We start from the raw sequence: 23,058 nt of genomic DNA, 5'->3' as shown, positions 1-23,058 counted from the left end.
CTTGATCTATCCATGTGATTAGTTTTGACTCCGGATATTGATGTCCATAGTGAAACTATCTGAGTAGAGCCCTGTCACTTATATATGAATTTTAGTATGCTTGATTGCAAACTCGTGTACAACAATTGGAATTTCGCATCAGGGTACTTCCTCTTGTAGTCAATAAGTATGCCAACCAAGGAGATTCTTTAGTTCCTTCCAAGGTTCTGCGTCGATAGCTAGGGTCTGGAGTAAAGGTTTTGTGGGTACACCTCTGGTAAACCCTCCCGAGACTATAACTCGGTCGTTATGAATTTTATTTCTATTTTATTTTTTCTCGAGGACTAGCAAATAATAGGTTTGGGGGTATTTGATGGACACATTTTTGTGTCCGATTTGTCTCAATTCTATATATTGTTAGGGCTCATTTTTGTACTTATTATGGTGTTTTATGTATGTGTAGGTATTTTTGGCCAATAAACATTTTTGGAAAAATCGGCTCGAAAAGTTGCAAAAGGCGCCTCAGAAGGACACGTGCTATTCGGACCCCCAGTTTGGATAAGGGGTACCTCGATTACTAAGGGGCACCTAGTGGATAAGGGGTACCCTCTTTACTATTTACCACCACCTGCTATTTGCACCCCTACTCTTGTTAGGGGGCTCTCCTTCTTCTTCATTCAAACTACATTTTTGGCGGGAAAAATGGCAACAACGAAGCAAGATTTGTGTTGGATTTATCGACGAGTTTTAACGAGATTCAATGGCTTATTTTTGGTGGGCTGGACTTCCTATAATATAACAGATTTGGTGCGATTGATTAGGACCCAACCAGTGGGCTAGATAACCCGGGAGAATGTAACAGAGAGGTGAAGTATCGATGAGATTTGCTGGAGATGATTTGGTCCATATATCCGGTAACTCCTTCTTGGATTTGGCTTGCAATGGGACTGTTTCGATGGGACAGGGAAGGTAACTTGGTTAGATTCGATAAAATAGCGATAGATCCTCGGCTTGGTTAAAACAGGGAATGGAGAGTATCACGGGATTTTCTTTGATTATATTTGGCAGTTATAGGAGATTTGAGGCAAGATAACCTTGCCTGAGATTCAAATCAATCTAATAGAGGGACTGGAATGACCTGTACAGCTTAGGAACGCGTAGAGAAGAGTTTGAAAAGTGGAGAAGTCCGAGACTTTCTGCCGAAGCAAGGAAGGAATTAAATCGAGGTTTAAGGCTTCTGTTGGCTATATAAGTGCTGCTGGAAGTCGAGAAAGGGTTACGTACTTTTTTGGGAAGTTTGGAAACAAAACAGAGCTAAGAAAAATTCACAGAGAAGAATAGCCGAGTTGTAGTCGAGAGGAAGAAGAAGAACAGAGAACCGTCACCTTTTCTTTCAAACTGTAACAATTACCCAACAATTATTACTGTTAGTATTTCTCTGTAACACTGCTTTCTGTGACAGTGTGTTTTGTAACAATTACAACTGTTACAAACACGCTGCTTCATACCTTCTCTTCTATTTAATCAACTTTTGAGCAACAAACATGTATCTTGAGCAAGTGATCAACATGAGGATCTAAACCCCCTTGCTGAGGCGACGGAGGAAGCCGTTTTTCCAATTATTATGTGGTAATTTCTATTTTTAATTATTTTTGCAATTTCTTATATGATTTTGTGCCTTGAATAAGCATAGGTTTAAGGACTAAAAATTGATGTAGTTTTTATGTTGTTGTAGAAAATGGTAAAAGGTTGTCGTTCACTCAGACTTGTGAAGATTCGTTTTAGAAAAGTAAAATAGAAAACTCAATCAAAGTTTTTATCAAGATTATAAAATATACTGAGACTTAGGATTCCACCATTAACCAATTATCAGTGATTCAATAATATCATGCAATTCTTTTCCGTTTAAAGTGATTCTAATATTGCAAAAGTAGATTTTCAAAGTAACAATTGTATATCTGAGCATAGAACATCAAGAACCCTAGGCTAAGCATGCTCTATCAAAATAAACCACAACTGCTCAATTATTAGTCTTTAAAACTATTTTTATTCAAGGCACAAAATCATATAAGAAAATGCAAAAATAATTAAAAATAGAAATTACCACATAATAATTGGAAAAACGGCTTCCTCCGTCACCTCAGCAAGGGGGTTTAGCTCCTCGTGTTAATCACTTGCTCAAGATACATGTTTGTTGCTCAAAAGTTGATTAAATAGAAGAGAAGGTATGAAGCAGCGTGTTTGTAACAGTTGTAATTGTTACAAAATGCACTGTCACAGAAAGCAGTGTTACAGAGAAATACTAACAGTAATAATTGTTGGGTAATTGTTACAGTTTGAAAGAAAATGTGACAATTCTCTGTTCTTCTTCTTCCTCTCGACTGCAACTCGGCTATTCTTCTCTGTGAATTTTTCTTAGCTCTGTTCTTTATAATAACACTAGATTCGATAACCGTCAGAAGTTTGACCCATATTCAGAAACCTATAATCCTGGTTGGAGAAACCATCAGAACCTTTCATGGTCTAAGGGACAGAGTCAAGGTCAGTTTAGTAATTCTAATGCTCCCCCAGGTTTTGGTTCAGATAAGAACTCTTCAGTTCAGTTTCAGAACTCTTTAGAGAATAGAATGACGAGCTTAGAGGAATCTTTTAGTATATTAAGAAAGAGCCAGGATATGTTTGCACAGAGCCAGGACATGTTAGTAAAGAGCCAAGTTAGTTTTCAACAGGAAACCAAGCAGAACTTTCAAACTAATGCTCAAACTCTTGCTAAGTTAGAACTTCAAGTCGGTCAAATATCTAAGACCTTAAGTGAGAGAGATAACGGAAGGTTCCCTAGTCAGACTAATCCAAATCCTAGAGGAGTTCATGAAGTAGGTACAAAATCATCACATCAGTTGAATGTTGTTAGAACCCTTAGGAGTGGTAGAGTAGTAGACAATAAGGTAACCATGCCCGATAGTGAGCATACTGTAGTTCACCCCTCATGACCAACCATCGCTGAGGAGACTGATAAAGTTTCTGATGATGTCAATTCGGTTCTTGAGAGGCCCTATTTTATGCCTAGAGCCCCATTTCCACAGCTATTAGTACCAACAAAGAGTGAATCCAACTTTAATGACATAATGGAGGTTTTTAGGAAAGTTACCATAAACCTTCCGTTACTAGAAGCAATTAGGAAACTTCCGGCTTATGCCAAGTTCCTTAAGGATATTTGTACGCGAAAGTGAAAGCTTAGTGTCCCTAAAAAAGACTTTTTAGATAGTCATGTAAGTTCGATCATTCAGAACCCCACAACTCCTAAGTATAAAGACCCAGGTGAACCTACCATTGCTTGTACAATAGGAAAACACATGGTATACAAAGCTTTACTTGACTTAGAAGCCAGTGTGAACTTACTCCCATACCATGTGTACTTAAATCTAGGGCTCGGTGAATTGAAACCTACCAAGATAACATTGCAGTTAGCTGATAGGTCTGTCAAGATTCCTCGTGGTGTGATAGAAGATGTTCTTATTGAGGTCGACAAGTTTATTTATCCTGTGGATTTCGTGGTCTTAGATACCCAACCTGTCCCTAACCCAGAGAACCAAATACCTGTGATTTTAGGTCGCACATTTTTAGCTACGTCTAATGCGATCATAAACTGTCGAAATGGTATTATGAATCTATCTTTTGGTAATATGACTATTGAGTTCAATATTTTTAATTTCAATAAGCTACATTCTGAGCTAGATGACACGTGCATTGAAGAGGTGAACATGATAGGAACCTTAGTTCAGGAGTCATTACCAAATATCGCATCGGAAGATCCATTAGAGAGTTGTCTAGCCCACTTTAGCATGGATTTCGACGAAGATAGCAACATTGAGCAAATAAATGCTATGTTGGATTATATTCCTATGTCAGATACTGATAAATGGAAAGCTAGGATCGAACCGTTACTAGCTTTTGAGTATACCTTAATCCCTTGTTTAGAAGAGCCTCCTAAGTTGGACCCTAAATATGCATTCTTAGGCCCATCTAAGACTTTGCCTGTAATTATAGCATCCAATCAGGACAGTAGGCCAGAAATCGTTCTTTAAGACAATAAGGAAACTCTAGGGTTGACCATACATGATATGAAACATATAATTCCTACAGCTAGTATACCTCAAAAGAATTTAGAGGATGAACCACCTGATTATAACTCAGAGAAAGCAATTGACCTTTTTCAGGAACCTGATGGTCTAGAAATTAGGAATATTGTGACTAGTCTATTTAGAGACACTCAAAAACATAAGTTTGGGGGTAGTGATCGTCAATTATCCCCATTAGAAGTCCCTAACTTGGGACTCGAGCCTACTGCATATGAGGTATCACTTGAGTCTATTCAGACTCCTCAACCCGATCCTCCTGATACTGTCCAGGAGGAAATCCAGCTATTAAAGTCCCGTTGTTCGGATGAGTCTGTTTTTCAAGACACTCATATGAAGCCCAAATGGGCACCCCAAATAAATCCAGTTGTCTTGCAAGAAACTTTCAATGAGGTTGTGCTCCTTATGTTATTTTTTCCGATCATGTGCAGTTGTTTCATATTAGTGGCAGTTTTATTTGGTTTTGATGACCCACAGTTATTTCGACTACTGATATATGATTTGAAAGGTAACTAGACATTTTATGAAACTTGATGTCTGGCTGAAGACTTTAAACTTGGTACTTCTTGGGAGGTAATCCAATCTCATGCAACACAACAATATCTTTCCTTAACTATTTTGCTTCAAATGGTAACCGTTTCTCCTTGTTCATGCTTTTAATTTTATCTTTAGAACATTGAGGACAATGTTAGATTTAAGTTTGGGGGTATGGGAGAAACTTTTTAGTTGCATTAATAAACTCCAGAGCCTAGAAATTTATGTTTATTAAGGATCGCACTAACTAATCTAAGTGGATGGAAGCATTTTGGTTGTAGGAGTTGAGGAACCAATCTGACTAGATGGCAACATCTAAAGAGTCTATTCATAAAATCACAGAACTCAGGTGTTAGAAATAACATGATAGTTTCACCATATCTCGTTGATTCCTTTTCACTTCTATTTTTATTTTTTATTTTTTTAAACTATGTTACTCTAAGTGATTAGGTGGGGCTCACGATTCAAGTTGTTACCAATGCTAGGGTGAATTAGAGTAATTGAGATACCATGAAAAAAAAAAGTTGAAAAAGAAAAAGAAAAAGAAAAAAATAGATGAAAAAAAAGAAAAAAAGAAAGAAATTGAGACCAGACCATTTGACCAAAAGGAATAAATTCAATAAAGTCGACCACTGGTACTCTTGTATATGCCAGCTGTGTTGACCTAGAGTTAGGATTATCAATCACTGGTTCCCTTGTATATGCCAGTTGTGTTGATATTAGTCATACTAGTATCTCAGTCCATTAGGATAGGTTCATTTTTGGCGGAGGCCTTCAGACATATATGAGAAACACCGTCCACTTAGTAAACATCAAAACCATATATGTTTTCCTCTATATCTATCTTCTTGATCTATCCATGTGATTAGTTTTGATTCCGGATATTGATGTCCATAGTGGGACTATCTGAGTAGAGCTCTGTCACTTATATATGAATTTTAGTATGCTTGAGTGCAAACTCGTGTACAACAATTGGAATTTCGCATCAGGGTACTTCCTCGTGTAGTCAATAAGTATGTCAACCAAGGAGATTCTTTAGTGCCTTCCAAGGTTTAGCGTAGATAGCTAGGGTCTGGAGTAAAGGTTTTGTGGGTATATCTCTGGTAAGCCCTCCCGAGACTATAACTCGGCCACTAGGGCCACCTAGGGGTTTAAAGGCTTATTGCATACGCTAAATGCAATCGACGATGCCTGCGACAGTGAGTTAGGATTTTATTTTCTAAATTTGATTTGCTCTAGGACTAGCAAATAATAAGTTTGGGGGTATTTGGTAGACACATTTTTGTGTCTGATATAATCTCAATTGTATATATTGTTAATGCTCGATTTTGTATTTATTATGGCTTTTTGTGTCTTTGTAGGTGTTTTTGGAGAAATAAACATGTGTGGAAAAATCGTCTCAAAAAGTTGCGCGGGAAATCCCGGAGGACAGTTGCTAAACGGACCCCAGAATTGGCTAAGGAACACCCAGGCTATGTATAGCCCAAATTTATCCTCATCACCCATATTTGTCCACAACACCCAAGGCAATGTTATTCGCACCCTATCAGAGGATAAGGGGAGGTCATCTTCAACAATTCAAAAACGAGATTTGGCGTGAAAATTATTGGCAGCGTTGTTGCAGATTAGGGTTGGATTATTGAATGGGTATTAACGAGATTCAATCACCAGATTTTAATGGCATGGACTTGAATTACCTAAGCAGGCCTGGTATAGTCGTTTAGTTGAACTCAAATTGGCTAGAACTCGGGTTGGAGCAAAACAGAACCGGAAGAAGTTCACGGGTCCCTGTTTGATTTATTTGTGGAATTTCGGGGAGACTGAAGGCAAGATATTCTTTCCTAAGATACTCTTATATTTAAGGAAGAGTTTGGGATTTATTGGAAATCTCAGAAACGCGTCAAACAATTGTGGGAAGAAATTATTGTCGTGACTTGCACGGAAGGAAAACATAGAATTAATCGGGCTCTAGAGGGTTTGGAGGTGTATAAAAGGCGTTCTCGAGTCCCAAATAAGGGTATGAAAGTTTAGGAGAAGTTAGAGGAATTTTAGAACACCACAGAGTAGAGAAATCGAAGTTGTAGGAAGTCGAGTTCTGCTGTTGTTGCTGAAGAACACGAAGAACATTAGACCCTTCAGAGCAGTCTTTTATTCAACAACATATATTTTCTATCGTTTCCTGTAACAACACCTATTGCAACAGTTCTCTGTAACAGTCAGTTTGTAACGCCTATAAAACGTTGCGAACTGTCTGCCTTATTAGTTTCCTCTCTTTTTTCACCCTTTTGAGCTATGAACACCTATTTTGAGCACCTGAATAATATGAGGAGCTAAACCCCTTACCCGAGGCGACGGAGGAAGCCATTGTTCCATGAAAAGTGATATATTTCTATTTTAATTAATTCTTGCAATTTCTTTTATGATTATTTGCATGGAACTAATATTGGAAAATTGATTTTTATTGAATGATTGTGATCAGTTTTGATGGAGCATGCTTAGTTTAAGACTTTTGATGTTTCATGCTTGATGTATACAATTGTTACTTCAAAAATCTACTAGAGGCAATAAACTAGAATCACTTTAAACGCAAAGAATTACATGAATATTGATTAGATTAAATCACTTAATTGGTCAATGGTGGAATCCTGAGTCTTGGTGCTTTTTATAATCTTGATAACAACAACTTCTTAAGTTTTCTATTGAGTTTGAATCTAAAATCGAATCTTCACAAGTCTGAGTGAACGATACTTTACTACCACTTTCTACAACAACATAAAAACCACATCAATTTTTGGCACAAAATCAAGAATAGTTTGCACAACATCCCCGGCAGCGGCGCCAAAAATTGATGCGGTTTTTTTGTTGTTGTAAAAAGTGGTAGTAAAGTTGTCGTTCACTCAGACTTGTGAATATTTGTTTAGACTTAAATTAAAATAAAAACTCAAGATGAAGTTGTTATCAAGATTATAAAAAGCACCGAGACTCAGGATTCCACCATTGACCAATTATCAGTGATTCAATCTAATTAATATCATGCAATTCTTTTCCGTTTAAAGTGATTCTAATATTGCAAAAGTAGATTTTCAAAGTAACAATTGTATATCTGAAGCATAAAACATCAAGAACCCTAGGCTAAGCATGCTCTATCAAAAGAAACCACAACTGCTCAATTATTAGTCCTTAAAACTATTCTTATTAAAGGAACAAAATCATATAAGAAATTGCAAAAATAATTAAAAATAGAAATTACCACATAATAATTGGAAAAACGGCTTCCTCCGTCGCCTCAACAAGGGGGTTTAGCTCCTCATGTTAATCACTTGCTCAAGATACATGTTTGTTGCTCAAAAGTTGATTAAATAAAAGAGAAGGTATGAAGCAGCGTGTTTGTAACAGTTGTAATTGTTACAAAACGCACCGTCACAGAAAGCAGTGTTACAGAGAAATACTAACAGTAATAATTGTTGGGTAATTGTTACAGTTTGAAAGAAAAGGTGACGGTTCTCTGTTCTTCTTCTTCCTCTCGACTGCAACTCGGCTATTCTTCTCTGTGAATTTTTCTTAGCTTTGTTCTGTTTCCAAACTTCCCCAAAAAGTACGTAACCCTTTCTCGACTTCCAGCAGCACTTATATAGCCAACAGAAGCCCTAAACCTCGATTTAATTCCTTCCTTTCTTCGGCAGAAAGTCTCGGACTTCTCCACTTTCCAAACTCTTCTCTACGCGTTCCTGAGATGTACAGGTCATTCCAGTCCCTCTATTAGATTTATATGAATCTCAGGCAAGGTTATCTTGCCACAAATCTCCCATAACTGCCAAATATAATCAAACAAAATCCCGTGATACTCTCCATTCCCTGTTTTAACCAAGCCGAGGATCTATCGCTATTTTACCGAATCTAACCAAGTTACCTTCCCTGTCCCATCGAAACAGGCCCATTGCAAGCCAAATCCAAGAAGGAGTTACCGGATATATGGACCAAATCATCTCCAGCAAATCTCATCGATACTTCACCTTTCTGTTACATTCTCCCGGGTTATCTAGCCCACTGGTTGGGTCCTAATCAATCGCACCAAATCTGTTATACTATAGGAAGTCCAGCCCACCAAAAATAAGCCATTGAATCTCGTTAAAACTCGTCGATAAATCCAACACAAATCTTGCTTTGTTGCTGCCATTTTTCCCGCCAAAATGTAGTTTGAGTGAAGAAGAAGGAGAGCCCCCTAACCAGAGTAGGTGTGCGAATAGCATGTGTCGGTAAATAGTAAAGAGGGTACCCCTTATCCACTGGGTGCCCCTTAGTAATCGAGGTACCCCTTATCCAAACTAGGGGTCCGAATAACACGTGTCCTTCTGAGGCGTCTTTTGCAACTTTTCGAACCGATTTTTCCAAAAATGTTTATTGGCCAAAAATACCTACACATACATAAAACACCTTAATAAGTACAAAAATGAGCCCTAACAATATATAGAATTGAGACAAATCGGACACAAAAATGTGTCCATCAAGTTGGCTGGACATGATGCTATTTTAATACGCTCAACATCAATGCTTCATACATGCTGAATATATTCGACGCATTACATGCATAGAATTCACGTGATATTTTACAAGTATCAAATTCCCAAATAACTTAGTTATTTAACCTAGCATTACATGCTACTTCCTGTGGGTCCCACGATTCACACAATCGAGATATCAATCATGTCACAAACTGGGGGATACTTACTGGGGTATTGGTCAGGAGGTTTACAGCGTGCAGCGCACAACATGCATCACAAGAATGTGTCAGGAAGTAATGGACGGATAAGGATGATAGGAGAAGTGGGCAAGACTGATCGTGTGACACTCCACTACTCCAGCACTTCACTTTCTCCACTTCCTAGAGAGACGTGAGTAAGGCTCAATGACTTGTATAAATAGGTTTTCCTCCCTATTTCCAAGACAACACAAGACAGAAACTAAGTGTTGATACAATCGTATCCAAACACCAAAACTGATATCTTACATTTTGCAAGCCAGTTCAGCTTTCTGATACAAGTCATACATAGACAACACCTTCACAATCTCAACACCTTCTTCGCTTCCCTCCCTAAGATCAACCCCATCTCCTTCACTTTGTGACCGAAGCAAGTCTGGAACGGCCATTTATTGGTTTAGGTCAGAGTTGTACAAATTGATTTCTCGAATCACAAAGCACTCCCGTGCAGTGCATTTGTTTAGGGTTTAGATTCATTCCTCATCCACACACCCCAAATTACCAAATTCGGCAGGAATAGTTTTCACCCATAAACAAGTATACACGATATTTCATGAATATCGATTTCCTAAATAACTCAGTTATTTAACCTAGCATCGTATGCTACTCCCTGTGGGTCCCACGATCCACTCACTCGAGACATCAATAATGTCACAAACTAGGGATATCCTATTGGGGTATTGGTCTGGCGGTTTACAGCGTGCAACGTGCAACGCTCCCTTACAAGAACGTGTCAGGAAGACATGGACGAATAGCGATGATGGGAGAAGTGGGCCAAGACGTGATCGTGCAATCACTCACACACGACCCCACTACTTCATCACTCCACTTCCTACACTTCCTACGAGAGACGAGGTTTATGCTTTATGACTTGTATAAATAGGTACATCACCTATTTCCAAACAACACACAGACAAGCATAGAAAATCCAGTGTTGTCATCCGTATCCAGAAAACACCAGAACTGATAGCCTACATCATTGCAAGCCAGTTCCTCTTTCTGATACAAGTCATAAACAGCCAATACCTCTACAATCTCACACCTTCTTCGCTTCCCTCCCTAAGATCAACCCCATCTCCTTCACTTTGTGACCGAAGCAAGTCTGGAACGACCATTTCTTGGTTTAGGCCAGAATTGCACAGATTGATCTCTCGAATCAAAAGCACTCCGGTGCAATGCATTTGTTTTAGGGTTTAAATTCATTTGTCATCCACACACCCCAAATTACCAAAACCAGCAGAAATAGTTTTCACCCATAAACACTGTGATAACGACATTATTTGGGATTCGCCATCTCTTCTTCAGTTGGCGGACGTCTAAGAGGAGGTAGCTTGATTGCATCATTTTGAATCCATGCTTCCAGGAGTTCAATGACTTCATCTATTGGAAATGGGAAGTCTGGAGCATCTCCAGCTTCAGGAGCTTTAGTCGTGGCTTTCCAGGATGGGTTCGTCTGTGATGGTGTTGCGCGTTTGGGTTGTTGCTCCGTTGCCGGAGCTTTCCTTTTCCCTCCTTCGCATACCACGCTTACCGAAGGACCAGTGTTGTATTGCTTGTTGATAAGACGCCTATTCCCTCGAGTTTCGCGTGCATCCTCACCTCTAGCCGGTCTGGTTCTTTCTAAAAGTGCTGGTGCGGTCGTAGCCGATCGTTTAGAATCTTCATGGAGTTCAGAGAATGTCTGGAAGCGCAAGTTTTCCAGTAAAGCACGATAGATGGGAACCATACCGTTAATGCACGACTCCACCAATTTATGTTCGGTCATATTTGGATCGTGACAATCCAAAGCTTGAATTCTGAATCTCTTAACGAAATCGTTCAGATGCTCATTGTTTTCGCTGAAACATTCTTCCTAAGTCCGAGAAAGTGATTTGCTCGGACACAAAGAAATACTTTTTGTAAAAAGCGGTAACCATATCACACCAGTTTGATATGTTGTTTGGTGCGATGTTGTTATACCAGGTGTATGCTCTTCCAGTAAGCGACTTTGAGAACTCTGTCAGGCGGAGGACGTGATTATGTTCGTGTTCTCCCAAAGATTCCAGAAAGCGAGAGATGTCTTCGCGAGCGTTACCGGTACCATCATAAAGGGAAAACTGAGGAGAGAAGTGTCCTCTCGGTAGGGGAATTCTCTGCACATCAGGAGAATACAGAGGTTGGTGCTGGTGCAGGTCCATAGGGTTTTCCTTGCCTCGATTTTGGAGAAGTCGTTCCAGATCCTCACGGGTGATGAAGTTGGATGGCTGGTTCCTTTCCCATGGGCGTTCAGGCGCAACAAGAACTTCCTCATCTATGAATGCACGCCCTGCTGAAGTGCTTGCGCCAAGAGTGTTGAAGGTACTTCTTACGGGTTCCATGGGCTGGCGCGGTTCCTGCGGTAGTCGCTCTGTCAGTGTCTTAGGAAAGTCAACACTTCTTTCTGAGTCGAAGACTTGTCTGTGTGAGCCTTAGCGAGAATTTTTCTTGCCTCTCCATCAAATCAACAATGGTAATAGGAGGTTGGCCTCCTCTGATTCCTACAACCCCTCGTCATGACGGGGGAGTAGCAACTGCTTTGGTGACAACCGGAGGGGTTACACTTGAAGAATTGTTGGGGTTTGCGGCTGTTCTGGCTCTAGTGATGGGAGGTGTTACCGAGGGAATCTCTGCTCCGCTGGTGTTGGTGGTAGAGGACGTAATTCCACGAGATGGATTGATCGTATTGACAGGTTGTATGGTAGCGCCACTGACAGGGACATCAACGCCGAGAGTGTTGTCGGTGCTAGTTCCATCGGAATTGGTCGCCGATCCAGACCTAAGATCCACCATCTTGAATTTTGATAAAATTCATTTCAAATTGATCTTGCAACCGATAGATTAATCTCCCACTGTTGTCGCCAATTGTTTATGGGTAAAAACCGATTCTGATGTTTTTTGGTAACTTGGGGTGTGTTGAATGAGAAACGAATCTAAACCCTAAGCAAATGCACTGCACGAGAATGCTTTTAGGTTCGAGAAATCAATCTGTAAGACTCTGGCCTAAACCAAGAAATAGTTGTTCCAGATTCAATTCGGTCACAAGGTGAAGGAGAAGGGTTGATCTTAGGGAGGGAAGAGAAGAAGGTGTTTGAGATTAGAGTGTTGAATGAAGGTGTGGTTGTTTATGACTTGTGTATCAGAAAATGGTTTCTGGCTCCTTATGTTGATAACACTTGTGTTCAGTCTCCATTTGAATAGGTTGAAAACCTATTTATACAAGTCATTTGAGCGCAACTCTGATCTCGTAGGAAGTGGAGAAAGTTAAGTGGTGGAGTAATGGAGTTGTGTAAGAGGTGGTGAACATTGCGTGATCACACCTTCATCCACTACTCCATCATTGTTAATCGTCCGTCTTTTCCTAACACGTTCTCGTAATGAACGCATTGCACGCTGCACGTTGTAAACCGCCAGACCAATACCCCAGTAAGCATCCCCCAGTTTGTGACAATTTTGATGTCTCGAATGAGTGGGTCAAGTCGTGAGACCTTCCACTGAGAATAGCATGGTGCTATTAGGTGAAACAATTAAGTTTTTCATGGGGCCAAAATAAAATATGTATGTATTCGACGCATGTAAAGCAACTCAAATTAATCGATGTGTATGAAGCATCATTGTTTTTGAGCTTGATTGAATAATTCGCGAATAAGCGTCTTAAAAGTGGAAGCGTGATCGACCACCTTTGGGTGATCGTTTGGTGGCTCTAGAGGCCCGCCATTACTTGGCCGATCGCGTTATGTTGAATAAAGATGGCCGGTCTTCACAATGTTGCTTTGCTTGTTTTCTAAAAATAGATCTATACCATCCAATTAGGCTGGCGAAGTTGGATGGTTGTGATTGATTTGCGGCAGTTTCATATTGTGTTGACGCAACTTTAGGGTTTAGGGAGCTGTGTGGCCCACCCTATTTGGGCGTGCATTTCGAGGCATTGAGCCATAGTTTGCGTAGGACGATCAATCACATGTAAAGGTGGGACCACAGTGATCACGTTGACATCTTCGGGGCCGTTTAAAATTAAATCTAAGCCATTCGAATAGGCTGGAGAACATGGATGGTTATGATCGATTTGAGACAGTGACATGCGGCCGCAAAAGCCAATGCGCGTTCATCCTACTTTGGGTGAACGATTCTATTCTTTCCAAGCTTGCTATGAGCAAGTCGATAGACCGACAATGTAGTTGGGTCGACGGCAAACGTGTTAGCATCTCGTTGGCCACCTGAAATTAGATCTATGCCGTCCAACTAGGCCGGCGAGAATGGACATCTGTGATTGATTTGCGACAGTTGTTCAATGTCGCAAAATGGTTTTAGGGTTTCTTAAAACAACGTGTTCACGCTACTTTGAGTAAAAGTTTTAATGCTCTCTGATCGACCAAGAGAGAGCTTGGGCCGACAATGAACACATTGGCACCTCTTTGATCACTTGAAGTGTGATCTAAGTCGTCCAACTAGGCTTCCGAAGTTGGACGGACACGATCAATTTGCGACAGTTGTGTACTGCCGCGACCCGAATTAGGTTTTTGAATAAAACGTGTTCTCTTAAGTTTGAGCAACCGGTTGTGCGCCTTATAGGCTTGTCGTAGTCGATTGACAGAGGGGAAAATTGGGCTGCCAATGAACATGACGGTATTCCCCTAATCGTTCATAGGAAGATCCAAGCCTTCCAACTAGGATGGAAAAGTTGGACGGATATGATGGCTTTTGAGACCGTTTTTTTACGGTTTTAGCTCGTTCGAGCTTGGTTTTACGCAGCGCAATCGCTCATGTTTGGGTTAGCGTTTGAAGCGCTCATGAATGAGAAACATTGGGGCCGATCAACTAGAGGACTGGTGGGCCCGCCGGTGGTTACTACGGTGGTTGCTTAGTCCTGCTAGAAGTAAGCTATGCTTGTTAAATTGTGCGGCCAAGTTGTGTGGCCGTGATCATTTCAGAGACTGACATTAACAGTCAAGATTTTCTTTAAGAAATAAATGTGCATTTGATCACACTAACTTTAATTAAAAGTGAACACATTGATCTCTTTGCCAGAGAGTGATGCAGCTCGTGTGGGTATTTTTCACGCAGATCTGAATACTGGCACTTCGGGAGATTCATGCTACTCTGCTGAGAGTGAACACTTCATCGTCATGTCATGTCAATAATGAGAGTTCGGCTGGGAACATAGCACGAGAAAGTACCAGGCAAATCAGGCATTAATTAATAATGCTGGCATAAAATAGAATTTACTGAATATTTGGGATTGCTACTATGCGCACCATTCTGAATGAATTTCGTGCATATACTGAGTTGTTCAGCACATGCGTAAAGGAAGAGGTTTGAGCACTCGTTACTTTCAAGTGGCCTTCATTCCTTTGCAGGATCACAGTGCTAAGTATAGGGTTTTACGATTTTGACCCTAAAATAAAAACCACCATCAACAACATTAAAAACATTTAATTCCACAGTCATGTTACCAAAAGATAATTTCAGCACACCATTATGACAGTTTATGATAGCATTGGACGTTGCCAACAGTGGACGTCCTAAAATGACAGGAATCTGATTGTTTGGATTTTGCACAGGTTGAGTATCCAATACAATGAAATCCATAGGGAAATAAAATTTATCAACCTCGATTAACACATCTTCAAAAATACCTCGAGGGAATTTGACAGATCTGTCCGCTAATTGCATCGTGACAGGAGTGGGTTTCAGCTCCCCAAGACCTAATGCCACATACACAGAGTATGGCAATAGATTCACACTTGGTCCTAAGTCTAACAAAGTTTTTTGACCTTATGGTTGCCTATAGTGCACGAGATTGTTGGACAACCTGGGTCTCTAAACTTAGTTGGGGTCTTGTTTTGGATTATGGAGCTTACTTGCTCGGTAAGAAATGCACGCTTATGCACATGGAGCTTTCGCTTCTGTGTGCATACATCTTTCAAGAATTTAGCATCAGCATGTATTTGCTTGATTTCCTCGAGAAATAAAATGTTTATATTAACTCGTTTAAACATTTCCAATATCTCGTTATATTGGTTTTCCATTTTCTTTTGTTATACCAACCTTTGTGGGAATGGAGCAACAAGCACATGACATGGCAAAGAAACATTCATATCAGCAGAACTTTTAGATTTATCAACATGCTCAGATTCATTTTTGACTACAGGTGTTCTCTGTGGAGTAGTGTGCAATGAGTTTGACTCAGACCCACTTGACTGTGGTACATCTACATTATTATTGACAACTTTACCACTATGAAGAGCAGTGACAGCATTGACATGATCATGTGAGGTCTCATTGCAAGTTGAGTACTTACCTGAAATGTACTTTTAGGATTTTGCTGAGGTTGACTAGGGAGTTTACTCGCAAGTCTCTGGTCATTTAACTTCTGATATTGCAAGAAATTTTGATTCGTTTGGTTTACACCATCATCCAAATTATGCTTTTTCTCAACTCGGTATTGGGTGTGAGACTGCACTTGGGGGTTTCTAGGATATGAATATCCTTGGTTATTTCCTGCCAAACCCCCTTGTACAGGTCCTTTAGACCAAGAAAAATTAGGGTGATTTCTCCACCCTGAGTTGTAAATATGAGAATACGGGTTGTTCTCATGTTTTTGGTACAAATCATTGGCCTGTTGAAGTCTAGACTCTTTAACTTCATGCAATTCAGGACAGTTTTCAGCTAAATGTTCTGAGCTATTACATAAATAACACATGGACATTTCTACCTGATTACATGAGCCTGATGTATTAGGTTTATCACCCTTTTGAAGTTCTAAACTGTCCAGTCTTCTAATCATAGATGTCATTTTTACATTAATTTCAAAATCAGACTTTATCTTATGAATACCAGTTCTATTGGCAGTTTTCCTAGGTTCTCTAATGGTCTCCCATTGCCGAGTTTTCTCGGCAACTTCATGCAGAAAGGCCCACGACTCGTCGGCACTTTTATCAGTAAACTCGCCATTGCACATAGACTCAACCAGAGTTCGAGTGGCGAAATCCAACCGCTCATAAAGGATTGTTGATGATCTCCACTGCTCGAAACTATGATGGGGACACTAAAGTAACAGATCGTTAAACCGTTCTAGGTATTTGGACAATGTTTCACCATCCAGTTGCACAAAACTATTTATACTCTGATGAATGGTGGCTGTTTTGTGATTTGGGAAGAATTTTTTGAAAAACTCTTTTGTAAGTCATCCCAGGTTCTAATGGACTGAGGTCGCAAAGCATACAACCAAGATTTATCTTTCTCCTTCAACGAGAAGGGAAACAGACGCAATTTCAGGGACTCTTCTGTCATTTGATTGAACTTCAGAGTCCCACAAATCTCCTCAAAATCTCTAACATGGTGAAGGGTTTTCAGCATCAACCCCTCGAAACACAGGGAGCATATGTATTATGCTCGCCTTCAACTCAAACTAATCGGAAGTTGCGGGTAAAACGATACATGAGGGTTGGTTTGTCCTCGTTGGGTACATGTAGTCCTTTAGACTACAGGTTTAGTTCAGTTCTTCACCCATATTCTCTGTTTGGTCAGGGCTGTTTACAGGTCTGTTCACTACCGCGATGGGTATTTCAACAATGTCTTCTTGGCTAATTCTAACTAAACGATTTGTTTGGTCACGAAAGGAAACAATCATAACCTAGCCAGCACACCACTAAACATATTACAGTGACCAGAGTTAACATCAAGAGAATCAGGCCACATATGATGCTTCGAGGACAGACATACAGATTCAGAGAAGCACACCGACACAAGCTTAGCAAACCGAGACAACAATTTTAGCTAGCAATGAATTTACTCTATTGTCACAGAGTCATGAATATGTCGCAGTGGTTTGACAATGGTCAGTACGCAACTAGTTCAACACACAATTATGGTATACCCTTTGAGACAGAACAAAAAGTTTAGAAAACAATACCGCCGATATAAAATCGGGTTTAGGCACGAAAAACTGGTTTTGCTGCTCCTTTTTCTTCTCCTCCTTGTAGTTCGCAATTGTATTGCAGGTACCTGATTACTCGAGAGAGAATTTCAACACCCAGAATATGCAACCAAAGTAAAGAGACAAATGAGTTAAACTTATATAGAAAATGAAATGATGAACAATGACTCTCTTTTTTATTGTTTTTTTTTCTCTCCACTTATATTTGTCTGTACTGTAGTTGTATATATTAAGTTTAAGATATCTTACTTTGTTAGCTGTAAGTCCAAAGTAGTAATCACTCATTTTTCTTTGTAAATCATTTCATTTTGCGTTAGTTTATTTTCCATTTAGTAGTTGCGTCTGCCAGTTTTTCAATCACTTAGAATTTGGCTAAACATTTGTTTAGATTAGTCGTACTGAATGCATTCTAATAGTTTAGTCCATCATAATTATGTAGTTCAAAGTTATATATCGTAGTTTGATTCACATGAAAGAAGATTTCTTAATCTCATATGATAATCACACATCTCATATCTATCGTAATCCTGTTGGCAACCTATTTCGATCGGGGCTCAACACAGGCACTTCTACTCTTGGATACCTATAAAACAAGATTTATTAATCTCATATGATAATCACACATCTCATAATACACTTTTTGGTTCTTCATTAAAATATAGGGTTTGCCCTTCTAGGGGGAAACCGGGAAACAATGTAATCATGAGTAACTAAATTCTTGTTGATTATGATGAATTCTATGTTCCGGTGTGAAGCTTAATTATCATACAATGTTTATTCAAAGTTTTTATCATATTATCAATTGTCTTTTCTATATATAGGGTTTATGATTAATTACTAGATTGTTCAAGTGTACAATTGAATTAATCTTTTGATCATTCTAATGCTAGTAGAAGTTGGGTGATAAGTGTGATAGTCATATAACTCTCTACACAAGTAGAGACCTTACAAAGGGATTTTGTGGAGCAATTGTGAGTGAATACAACATCAACAAGTGAACCTTGAGTTAAGAGTTTAACTACTGGGATCAACCTAATTCACAAAGCTTAAAGCATTCGATTGGATTACACCTTGAGTGAGCTACTACTTGGTGGTTCGGTTAGATATAATCTGATATTGGAGAGCTTCCGTACCGTGGTAAAAGGAATTTTAGGGATAGCACCGAGCTAGCTGTTATTCTACGGTTGATGATAATTGATTCTTACGAAAGGTAAACGAGTATATTATGCAAGTCAACGTTTGGTAACGGCGAACGTCTCCTAATCATCTTTTCATCTTATTGTTTATTATTATTTTAATTATTCAAACAATCCCCTTTGTCGTTTATTATTTTGTTGAACTAAATAACTTATCAGTTACACAACTCTTTGTGGGCACGATCTCTTACTACCGCTATATTACTAGTTAATTAGTGGGAAATATCTTAATTAATTTGTTGCACTTACGACGCGCATCAAATTTTAGCGCCGCTACCGGGGAGCGATTGCTAATTGATTTGTTATTTGTTTAGCTTGTATTTATTTTCGTTTTTAGATTATTTTTTTTAGATTTTCTATTTCTTGTGAGTCGTCATATTTCCTAACGGAAATAACATGTACGGAGCACAAGATTACACATACAACAGCGGTAATCAATATGGTTTTCAATCTCAATATTATGACAACTACCAACCATTCCATGGGTATAATCAAAACCAATCTTTTGACTGTGATCAATATCCTATGGAACCTTATGGTTATTCTCATGCATATAAACAACCTTATGACGGGTATGTAACTGAAAAACCACAAGGATGGGGGGATATTTATGCTTCTAATCACGATTCTTCTAGTCTTACAGATCTAATGCACCGATTTATGGATAATATGGATCGGGAAAATCATAAGTTGGACCAGCACATTCAAATGATGGATGAACGCGACCAGACTACGGAAGGTTATGCTCCTAAAGATAGTTCTTCTACTCTCGAAGATCTAATGCACCATGAAAAAGCGGGGGTCTAACAACCACACCCAATATTTCACTTAGCAATCTGCATGGACTAAATCCAATATACTTTTAAGAGAATCAACTAGTCAGTCAGACTCTATCTTAATAAAAGTATATCAAAGATTTATATCTTACTTTCTCGATTCAATACTTACTCAAGCAAATAGAAATCTACGAGTCTAATTGAATACAAGAGAAACTACTTGAACGGTACCAAAGACCAATGTTCAAGGATCAATCAATTTAAATCAGTAACCAAAGGTTGGATTTCCGAATTTATCAATTCAACGCACAACCTATTAACGAGGAAACCACAAATGCAGAAAAACCTCGGGACCTAGTCTAGATTGAACATACATTATATTAAGCCGCTACAGACACTAGCCTACTACAAACTAACTTCAGTCTGGACTGTAGTTGAACCCCAATCAATCTCCCACTGATCCAAGGTACAGTTGCGCTCCTTACGTCTTTGATCCCAGCAAGATACTACACACTTGATTCCCTTAGCTGATCTCACCCACAACTAAGAGTTGCTACGACCCAAAGTGGAAGACTTTAATAAACAAAACTATATCACACAAAAAAAATCTACGGTAATAGATAAATCTGTCTCCCACAGAAATACCTACGAGTTTTTGTTCCGTCTTTTAATAAATCAAGGTGAACAGGAACCAATTGATAACCCGGACTTATATTCCCTAAGAACAACGTAGAATTATCAATCACCTCACAATAGTCTTAATCGACTAGCGAAAGAAGATATTGCAGAATCACAAACGATGAGACGAAGATGTTTCTGACATCTTTTTATCTTGCCTATCGGAGAAATCAATCTCAAGCCAATCTTGCGATTCTACTAAGTACGATAGAAACAACAAGATCAGATCACGCAACTACAAGAAAATAGTTGGGTCTGGCTTCACAATCCCAATGAAGTCTTCAAGTCGTTAACCTACAGGGTCTTGGTAGAAACCTAAGGTTAAAGGAGAATCGACTCTAGCTTATACAACTAGTATCACACAGGAGGTGTTGGGACCAGGTTTCCCAGTTGATAGAGTTCTCCTTTATATAGCCTTTCAAATCAGGGTTTTCAATCCAAGTTACCTTGGTAACAAAGCATTCAATATTCACCGTTAGATGAAAACCTGATTAGATTCAAGCTAATATCTTTCAACCGTTAGATCGAAACTTAGCTTCTTAAACACAAATGAAATGCACGTTTTTAGGTTTGTGTAACCGTACCCAAACATGTTGTACATTTAGTTGGTTCAACAATAGTTAACCAAATGGTTATCCATATGAGCACTTTCATATCAACCATATTCTTCTTTACCATAATTAGTTCAAATGACTCAAATGAACTAGTTAGAGAGTTATTCAATTGCTTAGATCTTATAGAATTATACAAGATACAGTCGAAGCAAAAACGATTTGGTTCATTCGAATCAATTCATGAACTTTATAACCACGGTTTGCAAATATGCATTCCTTAGTTTATATAAGTTTAAGTTCACGAATAATTGTTTTCAGAAAATAACCAACCTAAGTACGCGGACTTAAGTACCCAGAATAATTTTGTTTTTAATTCACAAACTCCAACAGATTTTCACGGGACGTGAACTTCCGATGGTGCGCGTATTGGTTGTTGATGGTGGATTTTAGTTCAGGTCTAAAATTGTAAAACCAAATCTAATGCGCTGAAATCCTGCAAAGGGTAAAGCCGTTTGATAAGTGATGAGTACCTCTTCGCTTTATTTGAAGCAATACAATAAATATACAAAATTCACCCAGAATAGTGCATGTAGCAACCATCCCAAATATTCTGGGAATTTATAGCATTATTAATTAATGCATGAGTTTCCTTGTATTTCCTGTGTTGTTCTCAGCAGAACTCTCATTATTGGTGCGGCATGACGACTGAGTGTTTACTCTCAGCAGAGTAACACGAATCTCCAAGTGTCAATAATGAGGCATGCACGAAATACCCATACAGGCCATACCATTCTCTGAAAAAGAGAATCTCGTATCAGCATGCTTATATTAGCCTGATCGAGCAGGCGATCAGGCTATGCAAGTTGTCCACATAATTTAACAATCCTAGACGAAACCTAGCAGGAGCAGGCGATCACCGCAATGACCACCAGCGGGCCTGTTTATACCCTTGGCCGGTCGAACACATGCTATGCCCCAAACCAACCATCGAACGCCAGCCTGAAGTAAGATGGTTGAGCTGGTATGGAGAGGCTCGGAAGAGATCGTACGAGCAAGGCTGTCAAAGATAGTCTTAAAAGAGGTCGCGACCGTCCAACTTCTCCGGCCTAGTTGGACGGCTTGGATCAACCCGCGATCGATCGGTGAAGTGTTGGCATGCAAATTGGCGGGCCCACTTTTCACCTACCTGACCGACTCCCTCACAGCCTAGTCATAGAGGAAGAAACGTTTGCTCGAAGAGAGGCTGGCGTGATGCTTAAAAGGTCGCGAAAATTCCACTAGCGTCTTAAATCGATCACAACCATCCAACTTCGCAAGCATACTTGGATGGCTTAGATCGCGCCTAGGACCGTCAGGGAGGTGCACATATGTTCACCGCCAGCCCAACGTGGGCCCCACATGGTCGGTATCCCCAAAGGAGGACCATGGCATGCCAAACCGTTTGGCCAAAGTTGCGCACGCGTGACTGTTCCAAAACCCTAATTAGGATTTGCGGCATTGCATAATTGTCGTAGTTTGATCATGACCATCCATCTTCACAAGCCTGGATGGAGGATGTAGATATAGACTTAAGAGGTCCCGAGAGTATCAACGAGATCACCGTGGGTCCACCTATGTGCATGCAAGATCGGCCAAGTCCAACCATGGATGAACGCCTCGAAACACGCGCCCATAGGAGCCATGTCGACACGGCTTCAAAATCCTTCACGGTAATGGATTTATGTCGCAAATCAATCACGACCACTCATCTTTGCCAGACAAATTGAGTGGCCTAGATCGCACCTCAATAAGACGAAGTGGCATGGACTTGTACACCGGCAAGCTGTCTACACGCATACCCGGTCGGTCCCACCAAAAGAGGTGTCCATGCTTGATTTCGGTCAAGCCAAAAAGTGATGCTTGCGCACCTCTTTAAAACCCTAAAATCCATCAACGGTCCCAAACGCGTATCGCAGATCATCTCCCCCGTTCAACTTTGCCAGCTTGGTCGGACAGCCTAGATTAAAGGTTAAACGGAGAATGAGGCATCTTGGTGATCACCGTCCGTCACTATACCACAAGGAGTGATCGTCCGAAGCAAGGCTTTCCTATGCAGCCTCCAAACAATCACTCGAAGATGGTTGGACATGATGCTATTTTAAGACGCTTGATCCGCGACTTATTCGGTCAAGCTTTAAAACAACGATGCTTCATACATATTGATTTCATTCGATGCATTACATGCATAGAGTATACACGATATTTCATAAATATCGATTTCCTAAATAACTCAGTTATTTAACCTAGCATCGTATGCTACTTCCTGTGGGTCCCACGATCCACTCATTCGAGACATCAAGCATGTCACAAACTGGGGGATACTTACTGGGGTATTGGTCTGGCGGTTTAAACCGTGCAGCGTGCAACGCGCCATTACAAGAACGTGTCAGGAGGCATGACGGTTAGCGGTGATAGAAGAAATGGGAAAAGACGTGATCGTGTAACAATCACAA

This window comes from Papaver somniferum, chromosome 1 (assembly GCF_003573695.1).
Source record: "Papaver somniferum cultivar HN1 chromosome 1, ASM357369v1, whole genome shotgun sequence".
Taxonomy (NCBI): Eukaryota; Viridiplantae; Streptophyta; class Magnoliopsida; order Ranunculales; family Papaveraceae; genus Papaver; species Papaver somniferum.
This window is presented reverse-complemented; position numbering follows the sequence as displayed.